Here is a 27708-nt window from a genome sequence, read left to right on the forward strand (position 1 = left end):
ATCGCCTTAATATTATTTTGCCGTGGTGTAGAAAAGGGGTCCCGTGTTTGCACTTGTCTGGGCTATAGCGCAGGGGAGGATGAAAAATTAAAAGTGCTCACTTTGACTTAAGGCAGAAGCGCAGTCAGCGTCTCAAAGGCCAGCACAGCTATGCACGCGCTGGCTGCTCGACTTTTGCTGGGCAGGAGACCCCAGTTTTGCAGACACGCTCATGATATCAAAAGTCTCAGCTCTTTGGAGGTCATTCATATATATATATATATATATATATATAGCAAAATACCCGCCTCGCAGGAGAAGTAGTGTGTTAAAGTAGTAATGAAAAGAAAAGGAAACATTTTAATAATAACGTAACATGATTGACATTGTCATGAGTGTTGCTGTCATATATATGCCTGCCTAAATAAGTCACCCTCGCTTTGCTCTTACTTTTTACCGTTCATTTAATCATGGCTAGTGGCGGAAAAATTATAAAATGGAAGGAGGATGGCTTTACCAAAACAATTATTGATGGCGAATCGATTATTCATAAAGCTTGAATTGGTGATCTGTTTTTCTGTGTTAACCTCATATTTTTTCATACTTCTTCTCAAACTAAGGTGGTGCGAGGGTAAAATGAATCGTGATGCGCTGATCAATGTAATCCGTGTACCAGGAAATCATGCATTGACAAAGCTCCCTTTGCTTGTAATGCAAAGTGTGATTAAATGCATTATTTTTAACGTTATGGAGCACATGCATGAAGCTTCTCAGCTGTGCTTGTGCTAAGAAAAGGAAATGTTTTAAAAATAGCGTAACACGATTGTCAATGTGACCTTTTGTAAGTAGTGCCTGGAGGATTCAGTGTGTAGAAACTCTAGAGACAGCGTGTGTATTAACTTGTGGATTTTTCTGTGAGTATTTGGTGGCAGTCTGAAGAAGTTGCTTCGGAAGACAGCATTAGCCACGGAGCTCAGCTCAGAGCAAAATGAGGTGGGAGGGGAGATGATGACGTGACACCCCCACCCGCCTTAACTGTCAATCCCCCACAAACACAGTCTCTCGGAATTTGCATAAGCACACCCCTTCACCTACAATTTTAACTTAGTTACAAAGTGATCAAAACTCTCGCTTATATCCCTGCGTCCTCTCATTAAACTTGTATCCCTCATTACCTGTGGGCATGTGAAACGCCAGCGGTAGCCTGTCTATGAACTTAATTTAAAGTTTAGGTTTACACCGTGCTTTCTTTCCGAGCTGGCAGCATTCATGAATATGGTAGTATATGTCACTCGCTCACTTCTTATTGTTTCGCTGCCTCCTCAATTATAAAATGCATGTTTTCTTGAGCGCTTTTTGGAGGTCTTCCTGACTTCCAGTCAGTTCACGTGATTACGTGGGAGGCGTGATGATGTCACACGAAACTCCGCCCCCACGTCTTTCCAGCTCAACTCTATTACAGTTAATGGAGAAAAATACCTTCCAGTTATGACCATTAGGCGTAGAATTTCGAAATGAAACCTGCCCAACTTTTGTAAGTAAGCTGTAAGGAATGAGCCTGTCAAATTTCAGCCTTCTAGCTACACGGGAAGTTGGAGAATTAGTGATGAGTGAGTGAGTGAGTGAGTGAGTGAGTGCTTTGCCTTTTATTAGTATAGATTTAAGTATGTATGGAATTATTCTTATGCACTATTTTTTGTATTTACTCATTCATATACTTCTCATTTTTTCTTTAACCTCTTGTAAAGCACTTTGAGCCACTTTCCTTGTATGAAAATGTGCTATAAAATGTAATCTTGTTGCTGTTGCTATTGTCTTAAAACACAAGGACATGCGCAAAAATGCCCTCAAAAATCTGTCATATTAATAACAGGTTAAGATGTATGACTGTTACTACCAGACCAACACAAAGCTTTAACACTCAGATTACATCTACTTTTATGCTTTTAACTGCCGCTTTCTCTTGATCCTTGAGCCTGACTGACCATGTGCATTGGCACAATGGCAGCTTTATTGTACAACTTGCTACTGTGAAACCTGCAGTAAACACAAATAGCAATACATCACTACCAACAAAACAGATAAATATTAAATGGGCCAATCTACTAATCATTTAAACATGGACATTAGACAGGCTCAAACAGAAATGTGGGCTGATCAGAGACCTTGAATGCTTTGTCAAGGCTTGCTTTTCTTCAAAGCAGAGCAAGAGTCATAAGCATTAGTGCTTGAGGCAAGTTTGTGAAGGTCTGTGAAAGCAATGAAAATATGTACCTTTAGGGCACCATTAAACCAAGAATCACATGTCTGGTTGTGGTGAGTGACAATTGATTGCTTTCATATGATGGTTTATCAATGGATTTATTTAGCTAACAGATTGGCTGATGTTAGCTAAAATGTTGTAACAGCATGGCTGACAATGATAATAGATATGATGATAATGAATCTATTCTATGGAAAGTCCTTAAAGGTTCCACTATACTGCTGATGTGATGAAGTGTCCTCTTTGTAATTTAGTCCTTATCTCTGGAAAGAATTACAGTAACCGTTTCCATAATATATGGGGCACTTGTTTTATTCCAATTTTTATTAAAATATTTTGAATGGACCAATAAATTGCTTATGTTTTGACAATTTACTAAACAGAAAAGACAAAATGTAAAAGATTTGTGTTCTGCTATTGGCAAGACTAAGTAAGATACTATTCACTATTCTAAGAAGTTCAAATGTTAAAATGCCCCCAAATTGTTTCTAAAATGTCAATGAATTCCTACCCTGTACCCAGAGAAAGAACTTAAATTAAACTGAACTCTTAAAAAAAATCATTGACTTTTGGGATACAGTAATTTCATTTGCATCAAGGAAACAAAGATGTAAAAATATTTTTGCTGGTAAACTTTCTCAATAATTTGAAAGGCATTGTGGCTCAAATTTTACTGTTTTTTTTTAATTTATACAGTACATTCTTTTACTGCATTGCAGATTTTACAGCATATAAAGTATAAACAACATTTAAACAACATGAATAAAGCAGCTGAATCCATCTGTAGTCCATGAAAAAGATTAAAAATCCACCTTTTCAAACTTTATCTATGTCCCAGATTCTCCAACCTAATTCCCAGCTAAGGTGACTTTCATACTGAGTTAGCATGTTCTCCTCTATGGGTTTCCTCACAGAATTCAATGGTTACTCCGCTTTTACTGTGCAAGTGTGCATGAGGGTACCTTACAATGAACTGATCCAGCATTCCTTTCAGCTTTAGAAGAGGCACTGGTGGCAACCAACAAACAAATTTTAATGTGAACAGCGGGCTATAAAAATTAATGGTCAGAGGTGTCTGTGCTTTCATCTACAGCAGCAGACAAGCCATTAGATACAGAACCTTTCTAAAGTAAACACTGTCTAAAGACTTTACAAGCCAATTAAAGCAGAGATGCTGACACTGATCTACAATCAGAGTAGTGGAAGATTAAGTGTCTTGCTCAGCTAAGTAGTTTTAAACATGTGTTACTTGTTTATTTTGTAAATGCAAATCCTATTTTTTGGCTGCATGCACTTGTGACTTAAGTTGCTTTGGACAATAGATTTGCAAAAGAAACACAGTACATGCCATCCATTCACTAGTTTTCAGGAGCCAGAAGCTAACACAGCAACATAAAGCTACAAGCAGGTATCAGTCCTAGACAGGACATTAATCCATCACAGGCAAGGCTCACAAAAGCACTTACTCACATTCACAGAAAGTGCGTTAGAATAATGAACACCCAGGAAGGCACTGTAAATATAAATATTAATTGGATACTTGGTTTGACTTGTGAAAAGTTCATCTTTAAAATGTTTATTTCTTCAGTGGGAAAATGATGATGAAAACTAGCAGGTCATAACACGTCCCAAACTAGTTGGAAACAGGGCTGTGAAGGATTTTTTTTTTTCAGAAACTATTTTACTAATCAAAATATCAGCAGTAGTAGGGATTGACAAACTGGTTGTAATTTTAATATGTTATTCATATTTCAGAATTATTTAATATGGTGCTAACTAGACTACATTATTTTTCTTTAGCCAAGAGTAGAGGTGGTTGCAGGTACACTTTGGGAAAGAATGGACCTTGGTAACACTAAAAGCAGGGGCAATCAAAAACATTTCAAGTAACACCACCAGATATTAAGCAGTTAGCAAATATTCTAGGCATGAAAAATATCTGTAGACAAACCTAAACATCAATTAATTTTACCAGTAGTGAAGTCTTCCCCTAATCTACACACCACAACCATCCATTATACATATACATGTCCATGGTAAAGTTTAGAAAGCCATGGCCAAATTATATATCTTGTAGAAGTTTGAAGTGAAAAATATTAAATCCAACTTTACAAGCAAACAAACAACACTAATGGAATTTTAGGGAGATGTTAATGCACTGTTAAAATTTATTTGATTAACTAAAAAAGTAAAAAAAATAAATAAATAAGGGTAAATATGGTATTTGTAAATATTTGAGCACCTTTTCAGTGCCCAAACTTTTGTTCTAGGGCCCCAGAACTCGTTAGGTGTTAGTCTGGTGAAGAACTGTTATTCTGGTCAAAGTTGCACTTTTTTTTTTTATTTTATTTAAAAGTTAACAAAAAAATTAATTTGGCCAGGGTTGTCCAAGTTTTTCATGATACTGTATATAAATGCATTTATACAAGAATTAGCTAGATCCTTGAAACCATGGATTCTGGTACTTCAATCAATCAATCACATTGGTTACGCATTAGCGGCTAAGTGAGGTTCCCTTTCCTCGGTGGTTTCATTTTGCCGACATGCTTGCCTCCTTTGCCTATCAGCGGCTAAACAAGTTTCTCTCTTCTCTGAGGTTTCCTTTTGTCGATGTGCTCACCTCACTTGTGTATTAGCGGCTAAGTGAGGTTCTCTTTCCTCGGCGATTTCGTTTTCCCAACGTGCTCGCCTCCATTGTTCATCAGTGGCTAAGCGAGTTTCTCTCTCCTCTGAGGTTTCATTTTGCTGATGTGCTCACTGCACTTATGTATTAGAGGCTAAGTGAGTTTCTCTTTTCTCTGTGGTTTCACTTTGGTGAAAGAAGTCGATTTGAGGTTCATGCTGTAGCTTCGCACTTCCACTCTCGACAGGCAGACAAACTTCCACGCGTAGCCATTTATATACGAGACAAGGAATCTCTACCCAGGTATTACAAGTAAAAATTAAAACAAGAATCAAACCAAGAGGTTGTCTCTGTACCTATGATGACATGCACTGCTGTAATTGTTTTTTTCCAGCCACTTAAATTAGCAAAGGAACAACTCAGTAATCTCAACAACACGTCCAGAAATCTACAGATCCAAACCCTTGCCTGTGGCTGGGACACTGAAATTTTTAAAGTCACATTATGAATGAGTTGTCTTGGATGTTTGTTTACTAATGTGTGGCTTTCCTATTCCAACATTCTTCAAGTTGAACGGTTGCCAAAAATCACCCTCACCTTATGCTACACACATACAATGTGAGTCTTTAAATCAATGTGACATACACAGCGATTCACATGAGGTGATAGCTTAAGAGGCTGTGGAGTGACATGATTTTAGCAGCCACAGTACTTAAATGTGACATGCCTGTCATATAAAAGTTACCAAGTTGTTTCAAGACCTAAATCTAAACATGGGACAATAACATGATTCTCCAGTCATTCCCACAGCAAATGCATTATTGCAACTCTCACTTTCTTTCAATAATGTAAACTAAAAGAGAAAGCAAATAGTGTTCTGACCTCCTGCATTATTATAACAAATTAGAATATGTGACTCCATTAAAAATGTATATGCTTAACTTACAGGGATACTTTTTCTGAAAGATTTGTTTGACTTTCTTGTTGTAAAAATACAGTCTTTGCATTATTTAATGACAACATTTTTTGACACTCTAATTTTTAGTGCAATGTCTTAGTCCCACACACCCTGTCACCTATCAATGTGTGCCTGGGAACCACCTTTGAGGCTCCAAAAAATGTAAGTGATACCACCTTGGGAGTACAGGGGGCACTGGCCACCACAGTTTGAGAATACATCCTAGAACAACTCCTAGCCTCAGCCAAAATGACCAGAGAAGTCTCTGCCCTTTCCACCTTGGACACCATAAAAACAGGCGGCCCCTGCAAGGAGGTGTTCATTCTGAACCTCAGTGGAGTAAGTGCTTCTGCTGAAGTGTACTACTTGGTCTGTTAAAGTGTCAGTTACCTGACCAGATACTGGCACTATTTCTTTATTTTTTGTTTTTTTGATTAAATAGGGTTGCCCAGTTGGCACCCCAACATTTTGTTAACAACTCTGGTCTGTTTTACCCAGGCATAATTAATAGAAACTTTCCAGGGGAAACATTGCTTTTCGTCTCTACATTCCAAAATAAAATTTGAGATAGTTATTCAGAATCCAACATTGTCTATACAATCGTGAGGCTTTGCACATAATGCTGCTTTAAAGAATAAGACGGGCCACTCTAATAATAAAATATCCAATTTGTTAAGGGTAGCATTGAATCTTGGAGACCTACAATTAGTGGTATTATTAAAACAGCATAGCTGATTGCTGAAAACAAATAAGCATCAACTACTAAAACAAACATGAATAGCACGTATTTGAAAGATATTCTTGTAACTGAATACTGAAATTTAAATATGTTACTGTATTTTAAGACCAGTTTTGTTCTGGGGTTAACTCTGGATGAGTCCATGGGCCATAAGCAACATCAAATGTGCAATGACTTGAAAACAATACAAAAAAACAAATTTTCTAAGAATTCTTAAAAAAATGTCTTGACTTTCAGTTTAGACATTTAATTTCACAAAGGCGGCCTTAAAAGTATGGACACGAGTAGAAAGGATGGGACCGAATCAGCAAATTAAAGCATTATTGGTTTCCGATAGTTAAAATTGGAATTAATTTGATTTATAAATTAAATGATAATTTTTAGTGTTATTAAGCAATTGAAGAATTCTGAATTTAAAGTGTCAATTGGTATCAAAAAATATAGTTGAAGAAATTTCATATGTGCACAAAATAAAAAGTAAAAGGTACTCCAGGACAATCACACTATACTTTATACCACCCACACTGAACTCTCTGTCAGTCTACATAACCTCTCCCATTTGCAGTTATACGGACAGTGGGCCCTTAAAAAAAACTAAATTGAGGCCCTGAGCTCATGCAGCTAGATTGCAGAGAAGTTCACGAATATTTATCTTTGAGATGCATTATGTATCGAGTAATTTTTAATTGTACTTTACCGGTAAACTTGTTACAATGCCCTGAACAAAGGCTAAATGAAGAATACCATACAAAAATAAACTGAACTAAGTGATTCACTGAAGAACATAAACCAAAATCTGAGGGAGGGTTTAAATTGCAATTGCAGAACACTGGTAGGTTACATGCATGTTCTTATCTTCAACATTTAATCCAAATAAGTCATATATTGACAGTTTAAACTTTTTTGTTTTTCCCAGGGATGTGAGGCTCCTATTTTCCTACATGGTCCTCCAATTTCAGGACACCATGATGGGACAGGGCAATGGCAGACATATTAGAAGCAGTCATATTTAATACTTTGTTTCATATCATGTTTGTGAGAAGTTATTGTGTGAAGGCAACTTATATCTCCGTTGAGTTTGTTTACTGGTTTCTGAAGTATCTCTGAGGATAGCATATAAGGGGAGCATGTCTTGCTAAATAATATTGGACAGCATGCCATTTTGTGTTTTTTTTTATGCTATAACATCTGCAAATGTATTGGTATTACTGTTTACTGTGGCTCAGCTGTGTTTTCAGCTACAGCATTTTTACTTCCATTTACCCTTTTTTGCATGGAATTTAATGTAGAATTCTACACTCACCTAAAGGATTATTAGGAACACCTGTTCAATTTCTCATTAATGCAATTATCTAATCAACCAATCACATGGCAGTTGCTTCAATGCATTTAGGGGTGTGGTCCTGGTCAAGACCATCTCCTGAACTCCAAACTGAATGTCAGAATGGGAAAGTAAGGTGATTTAAGCAATTTGGAGCGTGGCATGGTTGTTGGTGCCAGACGGGCCGGTCTGAGTATTTCACAATCTGCTCAGTTACTGGGATTTTCACGCACAACCATTTCTAGGGTTTACAAAGAATGGTGTGAAAAGGGAAAAACATCCAGTATGCGGCAGTCCTGTGGGCGAAAATGTCTTGTTGATGCTAGAGGTCACAGGAGAATGGGCCGACTGATTCAAGCTGATAGAAGAGCAACTTTGACTGAAATAACCACTCGTTACAACTGAGGTACTGTATGCAGCAAAGCATTTGTGAAGCCACAACATGCACAACCTTGAGGCGGATGGGCTACAACAGCAGAAGACCCCACCGGGTACCACTCATCTCCACTACAAATAGGAAAAAGAGGCTACAATTTGCACGAGCTCACCAAAATTGGACAGTTGAAGACTGGAAAAATGTTGCCTGGTCGGATGAGTCTCGATTTCTGTTGAGTCAGAATTTGGTGTAAACAGAATGAGAACATGGATCCATCATGCCTTGTTACCACTGTGCAGGCTGGTGGTGGTGTAATGGTGTGGGGGATGTTTTCTTGGCACACTTTAGGCCCCTTAGTGCCAATTGGGCATCGTTTAAATGCCACGGGCTACCTGAGCATTGTTTCTGACCATGTCCATCCCTTCATGACCACCATGTACCCATCCTCTGATGGCTACTTCCAGCAGGATAATGCACCATGTCACAAAGCTCGAATCATTTTAGATTGGTTTCTTGAACATGACAATGAGTTCACTGTACTAAAATGGCCCCCACAGTCACCAGATCTCAACCCAATAGAGCATCTTTGGGATGTGGTGGAACGGGAGCTTCGTGCCCTGGATGTGCATCCCACAAATCTCCATCAACTGCAAGATGCTATCCTATCAATATGGGCCAACATTTCTAAAGAATGCTTTCAGCACCTTGTTGAATCAATGCCACGTAGAATTAAGGCAGTTCTGAAGGCGAAAGGGGGTCAAACACCGTATTAGTATGGTGTTCCTAATAATCCTTTAGGTGAGTGTGTGTGTTTTCAGTGATGTCAATAAACCAGTTTTGTTTCCATGAAATGCAGCAACATTAACTTTGTACATGTAGCACAACGCTGATTGAAGTCTCACTGGTCAAATCCAAAGTACTTCCAAATGACATTGGTGACCTGGTACCAAAAAAAAAAAATCCACTAATCTCCCCCTCCACTGTTGTACTCACTGGCAAAATAAATATCAGATTAGTTTAAGTTGTCATCTCCAAAAGCACACACTCCATTTGAAAACTATTCTAAAGCAAATGGCAATGGGACTATGTTAGAAGGCCTTTGATTGGTCAGTCTTACCATGAGTTCCACGCATGTATAGTTCTTGTTCAGTAGACTGGAAGTAAAACTCCCTATAAATGCACAATGCAATTGGAAGCACAATGCTTATATTACTGCTAGGGTTGTGTGGTATAACGGTATTGGAAAAGTACTGGGGGGAAAAAAACAAAATTTAAAACAGTACACCACCAAGATGTTGGGATTTGGTACGTGGTAAGCTTCCTCTCAATCCCCCACATCCAATCTCAAATTCCATCCCTTGACACTAGCTGTTGTGGAAAAATGTTTTGTAGACTTCATGAAATGCAACCAAATGCTTCGATATGATCAGGGCAGGAGATCCTCACCACACCTTATTGTTTCAATAAGGTTGGAATGTCGAATGGGAAGCAATCTGGAATTCACGGGACAGCGCCACAACCCCTTTGCTTTGAAGTGATCTGGGACACAAGGGGCAAATGGACAAATTATTGCTTCATGAAGAATTGGTGCAGTGGTGTAGTACACCAGGGAGGATGGAGTAAGATGGGTGTTTTAGACTTTTATGTGCTTCAGAACTATTTTGGGCATCAAGGTCCAAAAGCTGGTATCGAAATCAAAGTCAAAATTTTAGCACCAATACAATACTAATTATTGGTAAGACATCTTAGCCCTCTGCAGTTTAGTAATTGCATGTGTCCAAATTGCAATTTCGATTTTAATTTGAATTATTGTGCAGCACTATTAAGAAGGCCTTCAAAGATTCTTGTGGTACAATGGATCGCCTTGGAAGAATAAAGCTGAGAACCACTGTTTTAAAAGAAGTCTAATTTTCTTTGGCTGCTGAGCTTGGAGTCAGGAGCAAGTGAAGGCAAGTGCTCATCTGGCAAAGATGTGGATGAAGACGACAAATAAATACCAGTGCTAATGGTAAACAGGAAAAGAGGCAGAAAAAAGTAGACAGGGAACAAAACATTGTGTACTATGTAGTCAGCCCCAGAGTGGCTTATTGCTTTCATTTACTTTATATAAACCTGTGCCTTGTACCTCCCTGAGACCTTTTGTTTTAACACTGTAGATGCTTACCAACATTGTCATTATTGACTTATAGTGTTTCATCCATTCATCCATCCATCTTCCCATTTGCTTTATCCTACATAAAGTTGCGGGGAAAAGACTTAGCACAAAAATGCTAGGTCATTACACACCATTTTTTCCATCACAGAACATAAATTCGGATGAAAGGAGTAAGGGGTAAATATTTAGTTTGAAAGCCTATTTGCTGCTGTCAGTAGTACAGAAAAATTCTATAATCCAGCTAAATGACGTTCTCACTCCACCCCTTATCGCCACACTATATTTACCTGCCAGAAAAGCGAGTTACCAACAAAGAAGGTGTTATAAATAATATAACAAAGCATTCTCCAAAACCTTTTATTCAATTCATCATATTAGGGGGCCCAGAGGTGGCCCAAAGCATAAAACAGGCCTGGACATGGCAAGTGCCAGCCGATCACAGGTTTCACACACACCCACTCATTTATGTGAACTATTGGGTGTTATTAAATATAATGACATTAAGCAGAAAAATGGCTCTTATTTGACAACACCTGTATTTAATACGAGTTTCATTCACGAGGCAACTACAAGGAGAATGTGTGTATGTATTCAAAACCTACTATGTGGGCATAGTTCTGTCTCTCGGGAGTACAGACACACTGGCCATTCTCTACTAACAGTAACTGTAGTCTCAAATTACTGTTATTAGCCAATGGTTCTAATAGCATCCGAATATAACCTCCGTAGCAAAGGGGCAAATCTGCCATCTGGGTGCACACCCAGGGGCCAGTGATAGCAAGGGTCCTTTTCACCAATTCCAAACACTCGTTGAGACAATGGAGATTCCCTAGTGCCAAAATGATCAACGGGAAACTCCACCTTTTGGTGGAAGAAACGATAGAGTATTTGCAAATTGAAATTACCTCGCCACTTGATGAAAAGATCAACGCCACTCTTCATCAAATGATCCGGTGTCCTGCAAGCTGCATTGTTAAAGGTATGATCAACTCTCAGTTAAGTCACCCAGGCACCTGTAGGAGTCTTAATTTGGCCTTATCTGTTGCAGTGATGTGCTAAGACAACTCAAACTGGTTACTTTAAGTTTTATACAAGCCAAGATAAAAACAAAAAAGGGGAGTGTATTACATTTTATTTACCTTTACAGTATATTGTGTTTAGCCATAACCTATACATATAAAATCCAATGAAATTCAGTCCCTAATATTAATTTTAAAACAATAAAAAAATCAGTTAGTACTTCTACCAGTAAACTATATTTCTGCATAATCATGAAGAGTTAAATGTTTTTACTTTCCTTGATATACTATTTCAGAAAAAAATGTAAAACTAAGCACTTATTTCATTTGTAGTAGAGCTAGTGGTCTGGTACTGCCAATTTCTGAGTTAAAAAGATGGGGAAATCAATGAGTACTAAATTGGGACTCTTAGCAGAGTACTCAAGGCTGTTAAATCTATGCTCCCTCTGGACTACGCAGCTATTTTAGAACTCCTAATATGCTTTTCTATTCCATCAAAAAAAAAAACACATCAATACCATACATTTTCTAATTCACTTATCCACTTCAAGTTCACAGGACGCCAAGTGACTGCCACAGCAGACACATCCAGCACAAGATGGGAACTAAGCCTGGATGGGATACCAGTTAATTACTGGACGGACACACACTCACTTAATAAAAGAAAAACCCTAATGCTTTATCACAATCAGTCCACACAGCTATTCTGTCATGCTAATCAGCAGAAAGTGTGAATCTCACTATTTTCTGAACACGTACACTCCAGGTTTTCAACCTAAATGAACATGAAAACACCTTGAGAGTGGCTCTCCATTTTAATTCCTGGAACTTGTACAGTGTTTGTGGCTCTGTACCTAGCAAGAGAAAAATGTCTCAATTTTGAGACAATTGTCATTTATTTTAAAACTTTGTAGAACAGTCATCAGACTTTTATCCAGGATCGCAGAAAGAGCCAAAAACCATTTTAAGAAGTGCATACCGTCTTAAAATCAAAATCAGAATTTTGCTGAGCTACACAGTCTGAGGATTTAGCAATCTAAACTGCAGTAGGAATTGTGACAGTTGCATATTGCTGTGTCTTTTTGTTTCTGTTGCATCACTGCCACTATTCTGAAGAAACTTGCAAGTAAGAATTTTACTTGTACACATGATAATACAACTGAACTTCAATGGATCCCGTAATGGACTGGTGTTTTAGCCAAAGCTTCCACTTACCAGTATTTTCCACCTTCAGCACTGGAAATATTTTTATATATACACACACACACATACCAACCTCAAACTAGTGCAAGAGATATTAAACAATGAACCAGAAGAAGAAGAAAAAAAATTATATATAAAAAACTTGAAAAATGAACTCAAGGAAAAAAAAAACAAAACTTTTACATTCCCAAAACCCTCCGAGTAATACAACCCGAGAGGTTAAAAACCTCATACACTCTCTTGGACTCATGATTTCATCTTTAAAATTAGCCCTTCTGCTCAGGGCATTAACCATCAGCTTACTCGTTTGCATGGCATCGTGTCATGGGTATGTTTGCTATGCACCTGTCTTATATAAAAGTTGCTTTTACCTTATTATCAGATCTGCTCCTGTCCAGAGTAGGTCTAATGGTTTAACATGTGCAGTGTTGCAATTATACTGCAATACTCTGCACTTCGACAGCCAAAATTAGTGTGGGACCGGTACAAAAACAAGCAGAACAACACAGTGGCCGGTACCGAAACTACTAACCTGGTGGTTAACATACGGTTTTAAAAATTGGGTTTTTTGGTACTTTTTCCAGTAACAGTATACTGCGCAACCCTAACCACAAAACACACTACAGAAAGCGTCAAATTAAATTTGACTCACACAAAATACTATCCAATTTGTCTCACAACTGATAGGAGCTAGTAATGTAGAAAATTAATTTGACAAGAGTTTGAGAGCTTTATATTGCCATTATTATGCTTTTAAGCATAGCCTTTATTTAACTGAACGTACAATCTTTCTGAAAAAACTGGAGAAATAGTTATACTATTAAGACAGTTGGTTTGACATTTCATCAAATAATTTTGAAAAACGTCTTTTGACAGTACTTCATTTCTGTCTACATTTTTCTTTTCTCGTTAACTGTTTCCATTAGAAGATGTACATTAAAACCATAGAGTAGTATCAACTTGCATTTGTATGCAGGTAAAGCTGTAATTACCCATAAAAATGGCGGACACTTTTCAACTTGTATGATTCTTAAATGCTTTAGGAACACAGAACATTAGACAACTTTTCCAGCAATTTTCAGTCGTAGCATTCATTTGCACAATTTGATGTGCGCTCACAATCCAATGAATGCCCATCTGGAAGTGCAATTTATAAAATGCCATGATGAGGAATAAGAAATGTGGGTGTTTTGAGACCTCACAAACAGAAGAGAAGCATATCAGTCTTATGTCTCTTGACATAACATGCCATTTTTCCGAGTCCTGTTGTTATGGCGCAGCCAGGAGTGTGGTCATTGAGATTGCGATTTCTGGCATCATTGACACGATAGGTAAAAAGGCTGGCGGTGACAGCACAACACTTTGCTACAAAATTGTTTTTTTTTTTTTCTTTTTTTTTTACACCTTTTTTCTCATAATTTTGACCATGATTTTTTGATTAAATGTTTTGGTCTTTATGACAATTGTTTTTATATCTCGGCTTTTGACTCTAATTTTGTTCTCATACAGTTCTTGTTTTGGTGCATCTTTAATTTTGCTAGTTATTCACTCTACATAACTGTATTTCAAATGAACATATATTGTTCACTAATGCATTACCTTTTCCAAAATGAAAATGTTATCCATAATAGTACAAAAACATGTAGCACCATATCTGGTATGTTTTATTCTGTAATATTCCACACATTTTAATTTCTTTTGAAGGCATTACATTTTTTGTAACACTAAATGAGACAATATTTACCATGAAGTCCACGGTATTAAATGAACTGACTAAGAGTGCTACTCCAATATTTTACTCTTCAATAGCGGACTCTTGTACTTATTGCACTGATGCCAACTCTGCTGTGCTGTTTAGCAAAATATTAACATCTGTTGAAAGGATCTCTGTAGCCTCTACCATTAAACTCTGTATCTTCTTTAATGCAATGTTTTACCTTAATTTATTATTATACCTTTCAATTGTCTAATTTAATATTTAAATTTAAAAAAAGTTTGAATTAACATATGCTGCCCTAATTGGAGGGGTTTATAAGAAACGTTATTTACTTCATGAGGTATATACATAATAAACAAGAATAGTTATATCAGATATTTGAAATATTAAAATATGTACTTCCATTTAAATGCCCAAATATTCTTGAGTGCAACAGACATTTATTTTTCATCCTCTCATACTGGTGCATAGAGGGCTAGATAGAGCTAGGGCTATGAGGGCTATGATAGAGCTCTTTGTGAAATGCAATGTCACCCACTTGCACCACTTTATGTTTCAGCTTCAAATTCAGACTAGAATACCCTACATATACATGCTCTCACTGCACTTGTCAGTACTTCATTCAGCACTTCAAAGACATTGCAGGCATTGTGGCCTAACAGATAAGGAGATAAACATAACACCACAAGGTTGCTGGCTCCAATCCCACCCATGTGTGGCCATGAGAAAGTCAGCATTGGCTTCACAAACCACCACCTCTAAGATAACATACTGCTCACGTAACCTGTAATTCTGCAAAATAGAAAGATTCGAGCAACCTCAAAGATTCCTGGTGATTAGTGAATTAAAAGGGAACGGCTGTTGCACCCATGGGAAGGTCTTCATTTATTTCTCTAAGACTGCCAAGTTTTTAGAAAGCCAGTTTAAATGTACTCTGACCAAAAACAACCCATATAATAAATCAGTCAAAGTGTGGATCCATATAATAAATCAATCAATGTGTGGATATTATTCGTCAATCCATTCTTTTTAATGCAAAGTCATTAATTAATGTATAGAACCTGTAATGAACAACATTTTAGAAGAAATGAATATCTGAATAATTTAGAAATAATTATAAATTAACTATTAAGATGATGACTGCATTGTACACACTTTTTAATATGGACTGTAATTATGCTCATTGCTCTGATATAACCAATCACATTGCAAGTTAAATACAAACCAACTTTGCTTTTACTGGACATCAACTTAGGTTATTCTGACTTAAATGGCTCAAACTAATGGAAAATGTTAACATATAGGGAATGACCGGATACTGTCACATTCTTGACGATCATTTAGGTTATACTTTGCCTCTATGAATGATTCCAATAAGTTTTCCTCTTTGAAGGGGCAGGTCAATATCTTAAATTTTCTGAGGGCACCATATTATCTCCTCCTATTGACAATGATTATTACAGCACTAATTACTACATGTAATTGTTTTAATATCATCTCTTTCCCACTCCTGACTGTACCATATAACAAGAAGATCCAACAGATTATTTTGTTTCCACTTCACCATGCAAAGAAGCAACCTTCAGGGCTGAGTGGCATGAATTAAAACATTTCTCATAACGAATACTAATGCATGTATACATTATGTAAGAATTTACGTTCAGATTCCCAATACAATGTGGGCAAATATCTCACAGTCTGAAGAGATCAAAACTGAACCTTCTAGCCTTAATTCAAGACAAACAAAAAAGTTCCAACACAGCTCACCACCTAAAGAAAACAGCAGACAGATATGGTAGTGACAGGGGCTGTAGGGACAGAGGCTTTGGTAGGGATGATGGAGGGAGGAGTAGCTCCAAATATCAAAATATTTTGGACCATATCTGTGGCACTCTCTAAAGGAACTGAAGTAAAGAAGAACTTCACCTTTCAATATAGGAACCAAAAAGATGTGGTAGAGAAAGGAAACACACAGTCAGAGCCAAATCAATCTGAGAAACCAATATAATAAAGAAATGGTACAAAGGTTAGTCTCCATTTCAGAAGAAGATACCACAAAGGACTGAAGATGCACGAACAGAAACCCCTTCACTATTTCTACTTTGTTAATAGCCCACCACTGGTGTGAGGCACAAACAAGACAGTAAGAGTAATAGCACAGTGGACAACAGTGGAACTGAAACCATGTACTAATTTATCACTCTTTTCATAACAAACAGTGTAGCTAAGTGGCTAAGGGATAGGCTCTTGTCCTAAGGATCATGGCCCCAAAAGGGGTCACCAAATGACCCAATTCCAGCGATGCCAGATGGTGCACAAATGCATTTGATGAAGGACATTTTTCATCTCTGCAAGTGTAAACGTGACTTAGAATTAATAGAATGTACATTCTAGGTGTGTAGTTATTTTAAAAGACAAAAACATTAAAGTGACAACTGACAAGACATCAAAGAAATAATACAATGAATAGACTCTTCAGAAGCTGCTAAGGGCTGCATGCTTCTTTTATATCTCCCATCAATAGGCTCAAGCTGTACTTAACAAATCACACAATGTGGCCTACTTCAGTTTTTTCATGGGTACATCTATTCTTACAAGATGGACAGGTACTTTGTAATGAAAGTACTTGTCTTTTAGTGCATTTTGTTGTCAGAGGGTGTCTGATATCATTTTTGTTAAAGTATTATTCCTTTGACCTACAATCAATTGTACTATGTACACCACTTTTATATTCTTTTCAAAAACTTCTTAGATCCTCCAGAGAAAGAAGGTTGCACTTTCACTATCTGTACCTCATTTTTTAATTATATTTTCAACACCAAAGATCTCAAATTCTATCATAATTTTGTTCCTTCAAGAGCAGGTCAGGCATGTCTTTGTAAATATTGGGAGCCCATAGAAAATACAGAGCACTGTACAAGGGCTTGAATTTTAGCATGGAAATCAAGCCCTTTTTTTTTTTTTAATTGCTGCATGGTTTAATTAAATAAAAAGAACTGCCAAGGGAAAAAAACTTATTGCCACTTTATTCCTATCATTAAATTGGTTTATAAATTAAATTACCAGACTCGTACATGCCTTGAGAGCATGATGATTTGACCAATCAAATGTGAGTTGCAGTCATTTTAATTTGTAGTGTCACACATTTGAAAGAAGAAGTCGGAAATACTGAGATTAGCACCATGCAATTTCAAAACTAAACATATGCTCTGCATTCATCCTCTAATGCATAAGGACATGGCTACAGTACAAGTATGACAAAGTTACCAGTGCAAAAAATGGATCTGAAAGAGTAATGTTAAAAACACAGTTTTAAAGAGTTTGTGTAAATGACAATATTCTAAATTGTATTTGGACTCACAATTTTTTTAGCTATGAAACGACAATGTCTGATTTTTTTTTAGTACTAATTTTAAGCAATACAGTCGTGTCTTGCTTAATGACAGAATATGGTTCCGACCAGTGTGTCATTTGTCAATTTTGTCATTAAGCGCGTAGACCTATATTAAGAGGACAGGGACATGGCTTTGTGACCGATGTCATTTTATCACACTGACATTAGATACAAAGAGCTGCATTCTATGCTCAGCACGTGGAGAAATCACAACACAAGAAGTGTGATGTGAGAAAGACGTGGAAGGTCTTGATGTAAACTGTGGTTTGACAATTTGAGAATGTTATCGAGATGCTTGATTACTTATGTCAACTTCTGTCCAGAAGACTCTCTCAGAAAAGTATGTGCTTGAAGTATGTCATTTCCATCAGAAAACAAGCAGCAAATGGACAATACTGGCAGGCGACTGTCACCCTAATTGCTTCTTATTTTGGCCACCTTTGCTTTCTTTCCATTAGCATGTGGTGTCTGGACGATTTCCAATGCACAATTTGACAAAGTTCAACCCAGTCTCAATTTTGCAGAAAGTTCCAAACCTGAATAAATGGTTAGTGTTGGCATCCGTCCATAAAAAAAAAAAATATATATCACGCCAAAACCTATAAAACATCGACCTCACATAGAAGTTGGAAAAGATGAAGAGGAAGACGTTGTTTAACAAAGTTTACATAATAAGTTATATAAAATTAGTTTGGGAGTGTAATCTTTTGCATAATTCCAATTCAAACGCAAGTCACATTCATTTCACACATACTAGCATCAGATTCAGTACCACATATGAATATTTCTGCTTCCATGTTTTTTTGTTTTTTTTTTGCAATTCACACTTCTCTAATGTAGCTGGTGGTTGACGTTAATGGAGTAACTGTGGAAGTAGTAAGAAGCTTTAAGTTCTTAGGTATCTAGAACACTGATAATCTTTTGTGCTTCTTCAACACCATAGATGTTGCTGAGAAGATAAAATGTGTATTCTCTATTTGAGAAGGTTGAAGAAAGTCAAGGTGTCCATCTAGATCCTCAATGATTTCTACACAGTCTTGTATGTTAGCTGCACTGAATACAAGGCCCGAAAATGGAGGATAAAAGGCCCTGAGCAATTTAACATGTGTGAGCATCAAATATTAAACTCCTCTTATTCTAAATTGGTCAAGATTTGAATAGAATTCTTATTGTAGCAAAATAAAACCTCAGAACTGCACAGGAGCAGCTGTGCAGTGTAACACTGTCTTTACACCCATCAAAGGTGCATAACATGAAAAGCAAGCAATTCTCAGGTTACGTGTCCATTGAAAGGTTTGGCTCATCTACAAAAACAACTCAAAAAAAGTTTTTTTTTATTTTTTTTTGGCAAAAGCCACCAGAAGTCCCTGTTGATTCACTCAGCATTTGAGTTGGTCATGATCCACACTTGCAGTCTCTCTTCAAAAAAATGTTTGGTGTTTCTGTCAAGTTAGGAAATAAAACCCAAAACAAACAAAAAGAGAAACACAGGCTGCTTTTTGAGTTGGTCAAATAGCTGAACTCTGCCTGAAGTGTCTTGTCATCATTTTTTCCCTGCAAAAAACAGACATTAAATCTCCATCTAGACATTTTATGAACCTGCTCTCTCCAATACTTTGCGAAGTAATGGAGAGATTTGGACAGTTTTAATGCAAAAAGAGTGGCTTGACAATTTCATACTATCAAATGGGGCATTCAATTACTTATGTCAATTCATCAGAAATTATCTAGGAATAAAGCTGTATTGGCTGCAGATATTTGTCCCAAATGTTTAGTTGACTATGATGCTTTGTTTATACCGGCACACTGAGTCAATACTGTCAATACTTTTAACACAAATATATGATGGAAGTCGCATCAAAACTCAACCTAACACGACACAGTACCAAATCGGAAATGTGGTTCTTTTCAATTCACACTTCTCTAAAAAGAATGGATCTGTGTCAAATATGAGTGAAACAATACATTGGAAATTTGCGGCAGTATAATTGTTGATCAACTAGTTGACCAACTAATGGCACACCTACTTCCTTTTCTTTGAAGGTGTGTTTTTTTTTTTCTCCCATAGTATGTTTTGCTTAGGTGGATGTGCACGTTGATCACATCCTGGTGCTGATCAAAACAACGACACCAAGACCCTTTGTAAATAATGGTCTTGATTCAGTAACAAGAGAACTCAAGAGCATTTTGCATGAGGTTTGAATGTGACCCAACATGGAACCAATCTAATGACAGGAAATACTGTTTATTATGTGAAACATTTCCATGGGTAATTAGGCAATCGATACATAAAAATAAGGCCATCCCCAAATACAAAACACGAAACAACTCACTTAAGTACAAGTCATTTAGATCAATCCTAGCAACTGATTCAGCCTCAGAGCATCTTTTTCTCCTTCTCAATCAGACTGGACAAAACTACACAACAGTTAAAAAAAAAAGGCGTAGATTCACTTGTGATTTGGTAGATCAAACCACATACAGAGAAACAAATACCCTCTGTAACCAACAATCAAACCAACATTGTAAACTGCAAAAGTGACACACACAGGTGGGACACCTTCTCAATGTGGATGCACTTCTGGATCGACACGGACACTGGAAGTACATTAACCTTGATACTATATAGTAAGAGCAAATCAAATATTCCCAAGTGAACATAATTAATATTTATGTAACCTCAAGATTTAAATAACCTAAACAGAGGTGAAGTTCAGGTTATTGGAGAATAAATTACCAACATTGTACAGTGATATTAATCTCCCCCAATATATCAACTGTCTAAATGAAACTCCTAAATATATACAGGTGCCGGTCATAAAATTAGAATATCATGACAAAGTTGATTTATTTCAGTAATTCCATTCAAATAGTGAAACTTGTGTATTAGATTCATTCATTACACACAGTCTGATGTATTTCAAATGTTAATTTCTTTTAATTTTGATGATTATAACTGACAACTAATGAAAGTCCCAAATTCAGTATCTCGGAAAATTAGAATATCAATTAAGACCAATGCAAAAAAAGGATTTTTAGAAATGTTGGCCAACTGAAAGGTATGAACATGAAAAGTATGAGCATGTACAGCACTCAATATTTAGTTGGGGCTCCTTTGGCCTGGATTACTGCAGCAATGCGGTGTGACATGGAGTCGATCAGTCTGTGGCATTGCTCAGGTGTTATGAGAGCCCATGTTGCTCTGATAGTGGCCTTCAGCTCTTCTGAATTGTTGAGTCTGGCGTATTGCATCTTCCTCTTCACAATACCCCATAGATTTTCTATGGGGTTAAGGTCAGGCGAATTTGCTGGCCAATCAAGAACAGGGATACCATGGTCCTTAAACCAGGTACTGGTAGTTTTGGCACTGTGTGCAGGTGCCAGGTCCTGATGGAAAATGAAATCTGCATCTCCATAAAGTTCGTCAGCAGTAGGAAGCATGAAGTGCTCTAAAACTTCCTGGTAGACGGCTGCGTTGACCTTGGACCTCAGAAAACACAATGGACCAACATCAGCAGATGACATGGCACCCCAAACCATCACTGACTGTGGAAACTTTACACTGGACCTCAAGCAACGTGGATTCTGTGCCTCTCCTCTCTTCCTCCAGACTCTGGGACCTTGATTTTCAAAGGAAATGCAAAATTTACTTTCATCAGAGAACATAACTTTGGACCACTTAGCAGCAGTCCAGTCGAGACGCTTCTGACGCTGTCTCTTGTTCAAGAGTGGCTTGACACAAGAAATGAGACAGCTGAAACCCATGTCTTGCATACGTCTGTGTGTGGTGGTTCTTGAAGCACTGACTCCAGCTGCAGTCCACTCTTTGTGAATCTCCCCCACAGTTTTGAATGGGTTTTGTTTCACAATCCTCTCCAGGGCGCGGTTATCCCTATTGCTTGTACACTTTTTTCTACCACATCTTGTCCTTCCCTTCGCCTCTCTATTAATGTGCTTGGACACAGAGCTCTGTGAACAGCCAGCCTCTTTAGCAATGACCTTTTGTGCCTTGTCCTCCTTGTGCAAGGTGTCAATGGTCGTCTTTTGGACAACTGTCAAGTCAGCAGTCTTCCCCATGATTATGTAGCTTACAGAACTAGATTGAGAGACCATTTAAAGGCTTTTGCAGGTGTTTTGAGTTAATTAGCTGATTAGAGTGTGGCACCAGGTGTCTTCAATATTGAACCTTTTCGCAATATTCTAATTTTCCAAGATACTGAATTTGGGACTTTCATTAGTTGTCAGTTATAATCATCAAAATTAAAAGAAATAAACATTTGAAATACATCATATTATCTGGCCCTTCCCTTAAAGGATCTTGCTCATTACAATGCTTTTTTACCCGATTGGTCACCCTTTATGGATGAAAACCATATTCTGACATAGAGGAGTTGCTTTCCATGGTGCTTGTAGTGTTTTCTTAATTGCATTTTGTACAGTTTAAATACTGTATATATGGTCAAAATACAAATAATTTACCCATCACTACAGTTTTGTTCCACCATTCATGCATGCCCAGCATAGACTAAACTTTTGCTGTAAAAAGATGGACAGAGATACTTCAGTAAAAGATAAGAAAATGCTAGTGTGACTAGAGATTGCTTTATGCTTAAAAACACGGTTTCTAAATGAAAACATTAGTGTGGACACAGCAATATATAAATATCCAGACATGGGACAAATTTTGGGTTAATAATTAATCTTTCAAATTAGAACACTAGAACAATTATTACAAAACAGGCCACTTAAACCAACAAGCTCTAAAATAACAAGTCAAGATTTGAAGGATCCTAAACTGCTACTCTCCACTGCACTAGTGTGAATTTTATTTTGTGTCTATGGTACTGTGCATGAAGAAAAAACTTCTCCAACATGTGTGTGAAATCTCCCCTTAAGGTTCCAACCATGTCCCTGTGCACTATACTAACCCCACTGATAATTTAAAACACTTTAAATTATATTGCCTAATAAAAGGATACTCCAAGAAAATGTTATGTTCCTCACCCCATGTAGTTTGTAATGATGACTGAGAAAAATTTTCAATTATAGGTTTTTTGTGAAAAACTGATATAATGTGTGACCAATGCTGGACAACAGCAAATATTATCAAAAACATCAATGAAAAAAAATCTCACACGTCATGTCATTCATTAATATACTCACAAAGTGCAAAATGCATGCATTTTTGGCTAAAATATTGTTAAATAAATAGCTCCAGGAAATGAACATACACCACAAACAAAATGCCCATTCACACGGGCTTGCTCTGTTGATCTAAAGACAGGACTCTTGACCAATAAATGAAGGTAAGAGGCAAGTCTTCCAATCAAAAGCCCAATCCCACATGAAGGGGCATTCAGTTTGTGGACTGCTTTCATTTCATGGAGTTATCTATTTTAAAAACGTCTTAGCAAAAAAGTGTAACACTGTCAGCATATGACTAGACGACTTGACGAGTGAATAACAAGACATGTGGCAGTAGTCTGGTATAAGGTTTAAGGCTTTGGCCTTCAAACCCAGAGACTGTGGGTTCAATTCCCTCTACTGACACCATTTTTACCATGAGCAAGTCACATGACCTGCCTGTGCTCCAATTGGAAAACCAAAAGAATGTAACCAATTGTACCAAAAACACTGCAAAATCATCTTGGATAAAGGTGTCAGCCCAGTAAGTAAATGTAAACACAAGTAATGCAAGATTTTTTTTTATGGATGTTTTTCATATTGTTTTCTGCTCTCCAGCATTGGTCACCATTGAATCCCATCCTATTGGAAACGCAATGAGAAAACAGGAGATTAAAAATCTTGGCCATCACTATAGACGCTATGGGGTAATATATTGTAATGAATCACCACAAGTCAGGGTGTTCAAAGTATTGTGAAATGGGGTGGGCACAGAGGAGCCAAACTGGCAGCTTTCAATAAAAAGCAGCAACTGGAATGGTGGGGGCCAAAACTGAAAACCAAGTTTGGGACACCAAAAAGGCCACTAGCTTTGATGGTTTCTGCACACAGTTGTATTTGGGCAACAGTTTTTTTTTAATGTTTCACTTTCTCATATCAATTATGGAGAAAATACTGAAATCATCCAAAAATTAAATTCGAGATTTTGATGAACTACATGTTAGACCTCCTTGAGTCTAAAAATACCATTATTGGAATTATGTCTGTATGTGTGTTGTAAGGTTTCTAAACTCTTTTGGGACCCCCCTCCCCAACAGGACAACAAGCCAAAGAGCGTCCCGAAGTGAGATTGTCACGTCTGTGCAACTGCAGGATCCCAGTGCCGCAGTGGCTCACCATAAAACAAATCCAAGCCAACCACGGTCACGCTATTATAAGTGCTTACCATCGATGGGTGATGCAAGGAACATTATAAATGCAGGGAACAGTATTACTTGGCCAGAAATCTGCCTGACTGCAATGTCTGTGTATAGGAGAGTGGTAGATCCCACTATAATAAATAACCGTGCTGTTCCTGTTTCAAGCTGAATAAAGCTGGTTTTGCTAAAATACTGAGAAACAGCCTTGTGTTTTGGGGTGCAAGACAGGGAGTACGCTTTCAATAAAAGTCAACCAAGTTTTGCAAACAACTTTAAGGTACAAAACATAGAATTCTATCAACTTGTGGGCTATTTCCGTTAGCCCGGAAGTGGCACTTTACCTTTTATTCAAGAAGCTGCAGAGTCCAATTTATTCAACTTTACGTTTATAATAATTGTTCAATATATTATTCATTTGATTTGTTGTTGATGTACATAATATAAAAATATAATCATTCTCTTGCGGTTTACTCCTCAAACATCCATCCCCATGTCGGAGTATATGAAGAAGTCTAGGGGAGACCACTCCCAATATTTTGTTTTATTTTTTTTTTTTTAAGTCTGCTGTGTATGACTGATAGGCTGTGACATGTGAAGGTGGACTGCCCTGCCTTTAAAGTAGGTGGCTGGAGGAGGAGTGCACCCTGGAAACATTTAAAGCTTAAAGTGAAGGTGTGTCCTCTTGGCCGAAACAATGGAAGAATTGTAAATAGTTGTTTTTTTTCTGATCTTTTGAATGTTCAGTTAAAATAGAAGGGCAGTAATCCACTTCTGATTACTGCATTTTCTCATCCATGCAGTTTATTTCTCCCACCTGGAAAAGGGGCATTGCAATATTTTAAAAAAGGGGGGGTATGCCTTTAATCTCCATTAACTTTAAAAAAAATCAAGAGGACAATACACTACTGAAAAAATTCAAGTGATCACAGAGACTGTCTAAGATGTGAACCCAAGTCCTGAACACTTTAAAATGTAACCCTAACCAGTGTGCCACCCAGGCTTCAAACTTCCTGCACCCATGGTTGCTCTGCAGCTTACCTTCAACATGCTGAGGATCCAGTGTGGCCTGTTGGCTAAGAGGACGGAATACGAACTACCTTTTGTTTAAACTTTTTTAAGCATCGCGGGGTGTTAATCGATTTGGAAACCAATAAAGTGCAATACAAACGAGCAACCTCAAGCCTTAACCCTGCCTTCCTTTGTGTCACTACCGGTTCCCCGGTTGTAGATACAGCTCTCGTCTCGCTAAGCACTAGGTAAATAAAGAGAAAGAGACGAGAAGAGCTGAAAGGAGTCACATTTCCCATTGGAAAATTCAGATGAGGTGCGACGAAGGTGGAGGTCGCTCTGCCAGGTGACAGGCGCCTACTGCCCACCTCCTCTGTTGCACCTTGCGCGTTTCTAAAGGTAAATGCGAGACGGCGCAACCTGTCCCTCGGGCGGCGATGAGGATCCTCTTCCCGTCCGTAACCTCGTGCCACCCACAGGTGTGGAGTGAAGGGAAGAACGACGACGAGCCAGCCAGCCGACCGCGTGAGCAGCAGCGCCATTCTGGCTCACCTGGCACTGCGTGACACCTGTCCGGCAGCGCGAGTCTTGCGGCTGGGAGACGACTTGACCAAGTGTCCATGTCACCGCGCGACACATGAAAAGTTGTTGTGGCCTCCTTCTCCTCCCTCTCCTTCTCTTCCTCGCACTAAGCTACCGGCAGCCCGTAAGTCCATACGGGGCAGTTTCCGATCCCGCGAAGTCGAAAGTACACGCCATGGCGACTGAGGCGGCATCCCTCTTCGCCCCCGTCCAGTCCCGTTGGACTCCATGAGTCGGAGTTAAAAAGAGAAGACACTGAAAGGAGGAGGCGCAGAGTGCGGCTCTATGCATCACTGGCGTCGCAGCTCCTTTAAGTTTACTCGCGGAACGACCCAAGAAAAGCAAAAAAAAAAGTGCAAACTCACCAGCTGTCTTCAAGCATCCAGGAAGAGCGCTGGCATGAAGGCATTCGAGAGCTCCGCAGAAGTGCGCCCGCCTCGCCGCTTACATCGACTCCGCGACATGCAGCTGACGACAAACTTTCCGTGTGCACTTGACCGCCGCAGCCCTATCTGTTGCTGCCAGTACAAGTGGCCGCCATGTTTGTGTTTTGTTACTTTTTTTCCTCTGCGCGGCTGCGGGAGACGGTGAGACCCCGCCCCGGGGAGCAGAGGGGCGGAGACGCGCGCAGAGAAGAGGCGAGGCGGGAGGTGTGGAGGAGGAACTGGAGGAACAACAGCCGAAGAGCGGCGGTGCGGCACGGCACTACATGGCATCGCGAGCAAGTTAGGACAGACGCAGGGCAGGGGAAGAGCCGGGACAGCTAGTGCGAAGGGGGTTCAAGGTGCAGGGCATCAGCAGCAAGGCATTTGAGGGAGGGCGGAAAAAGCCACGGGGGCACCTCGGACAAGGCAGTTGAAGGGGACGGAGATAAAGCAAGTAGGCAAGTTCGACAAGGAAGTTGATTTGGGGCAGAGATAAAGTAAAGGGGCATCTCAGACAAGGCACATGTGGGAAGGGCAGAGATAAAGCAAGCGGGCAACTCAGACAAGGCAGGTGAAGGGGATAAAGTAAGGGGGCAAGTTGGACAAGGCAATTGAGAGGGGGAATCTCAGACAAGGCACATGTGTGGTGGGGAAGAAAAAAGGCACTTGGGCAATTCAGACAAAGCAGTTGAGGGAGGGACGGAGAAAAGGCCCTGGGACATCTCAAACAAGCCAGTGGAGCGGGACGGAGCAAAAAGCACATGTAGGAGGGGAGGAAATAAAGCAAGGGGGCAATTCAGACAAGGCAGTTGAGCACATGGCTGTCTTAACAATATCATAGGCCCCTGGGCAAAGTAGAGCTCTGGGGCCCCTGTTTTGATAACAAAACTGAAACATACATAGGCATCAGAAACATCATGGGTCCCTATGCTCCTGTTGCCCCTTGTCAGTGCCCATACGTTAAGATAAGCAAGGGGGCAAGTTGTGCAAGACAGTTGTGGGTGGGTGCAGAGAACAAGTATAGTGGATCACTACCAATCAAAAGCAAATATGCCAAATTAACATTGAGATATCTTAAAATGGGCGCTCCAGTTTTCTCCCACAATCCAAAGACATGCAGGTTAGGTGGATTGGCGATTCTAAATTGACCCTAGTGTGTGCTTGGTGTGTGGGTGTGTTTGTGTGTGTCCTGCGGTGGGTTGGCACCCTGCCCAGGATTGGTTCCTGCCTTGTGCCCTATGTTGGCTGGGATTGGCTCCAGCAGACCCCCGTGACCCTGTATTCGGATTCAGCGGGTTGGAAAATGGATGGATGGATGGATATCTTAAAATGTACAGTGTTTTAAAATACTGTACCTGCAAATACATTTCAGCTATCTCAACAGAATATGGCAAGCCAAATTAACCTTCAGAGATATCTCAGAATGCATTTTAAGGTAACTTGAAATGCATTTCAGACTTAAAATGCATTTCAGTTATCTTAAAGTCGACAGGAATATGGTAAGCCAAGTTAACATTTAGAGATATCTCAAAATGCATTTTACGATACCTGGAAGAGCATTTAAGATATCTCAAAAAGTGACAGATATTTGAAAATACATCTTTTTAAAAATATCTGAAATGC

At 38.7% G+C, this 27708-nt stretch overlaps 1 protein-coding gene across 2 annotated transcripts in view; it reads right to left on the reverse strand.

Annotated features, from left to right (window-relative positions):
- dennd4c (DENN/MADD domain containing 4C) overlaps window positions 1-26218 on the reverse strand; it is a 222091-nt gene extending 195873 nt beyond the window's left edge. For both annotated transcript variants that reach the window (XM_039758252.1, XM_039758251.1), the window contains exon 1: window positions 26026-26218. The gene's annotated coding sequence lies outside the window, so the exon portion shown is untranslated. The remainder of the gene's footprint in view (window positions 1-26025) is intronic.
- Window positions 26219-27708: the final 1490 nt, after the last annotated feature.

Source organism: Polypterus senegalus, chromosome 7 (genome assembly GCF_016835505.1).
Source record: "Polypterus senegalus isolate Bchr_013 chromosome 7, ASM1683550v1, whole genome shotgun sequence".
NCBI classification, from domain to species: Eukaryota; Metazoa; Chordata; class Cladistia; order Polypteriformes; family Polypteridae; genus Polypterus; species Polypterus senegalus.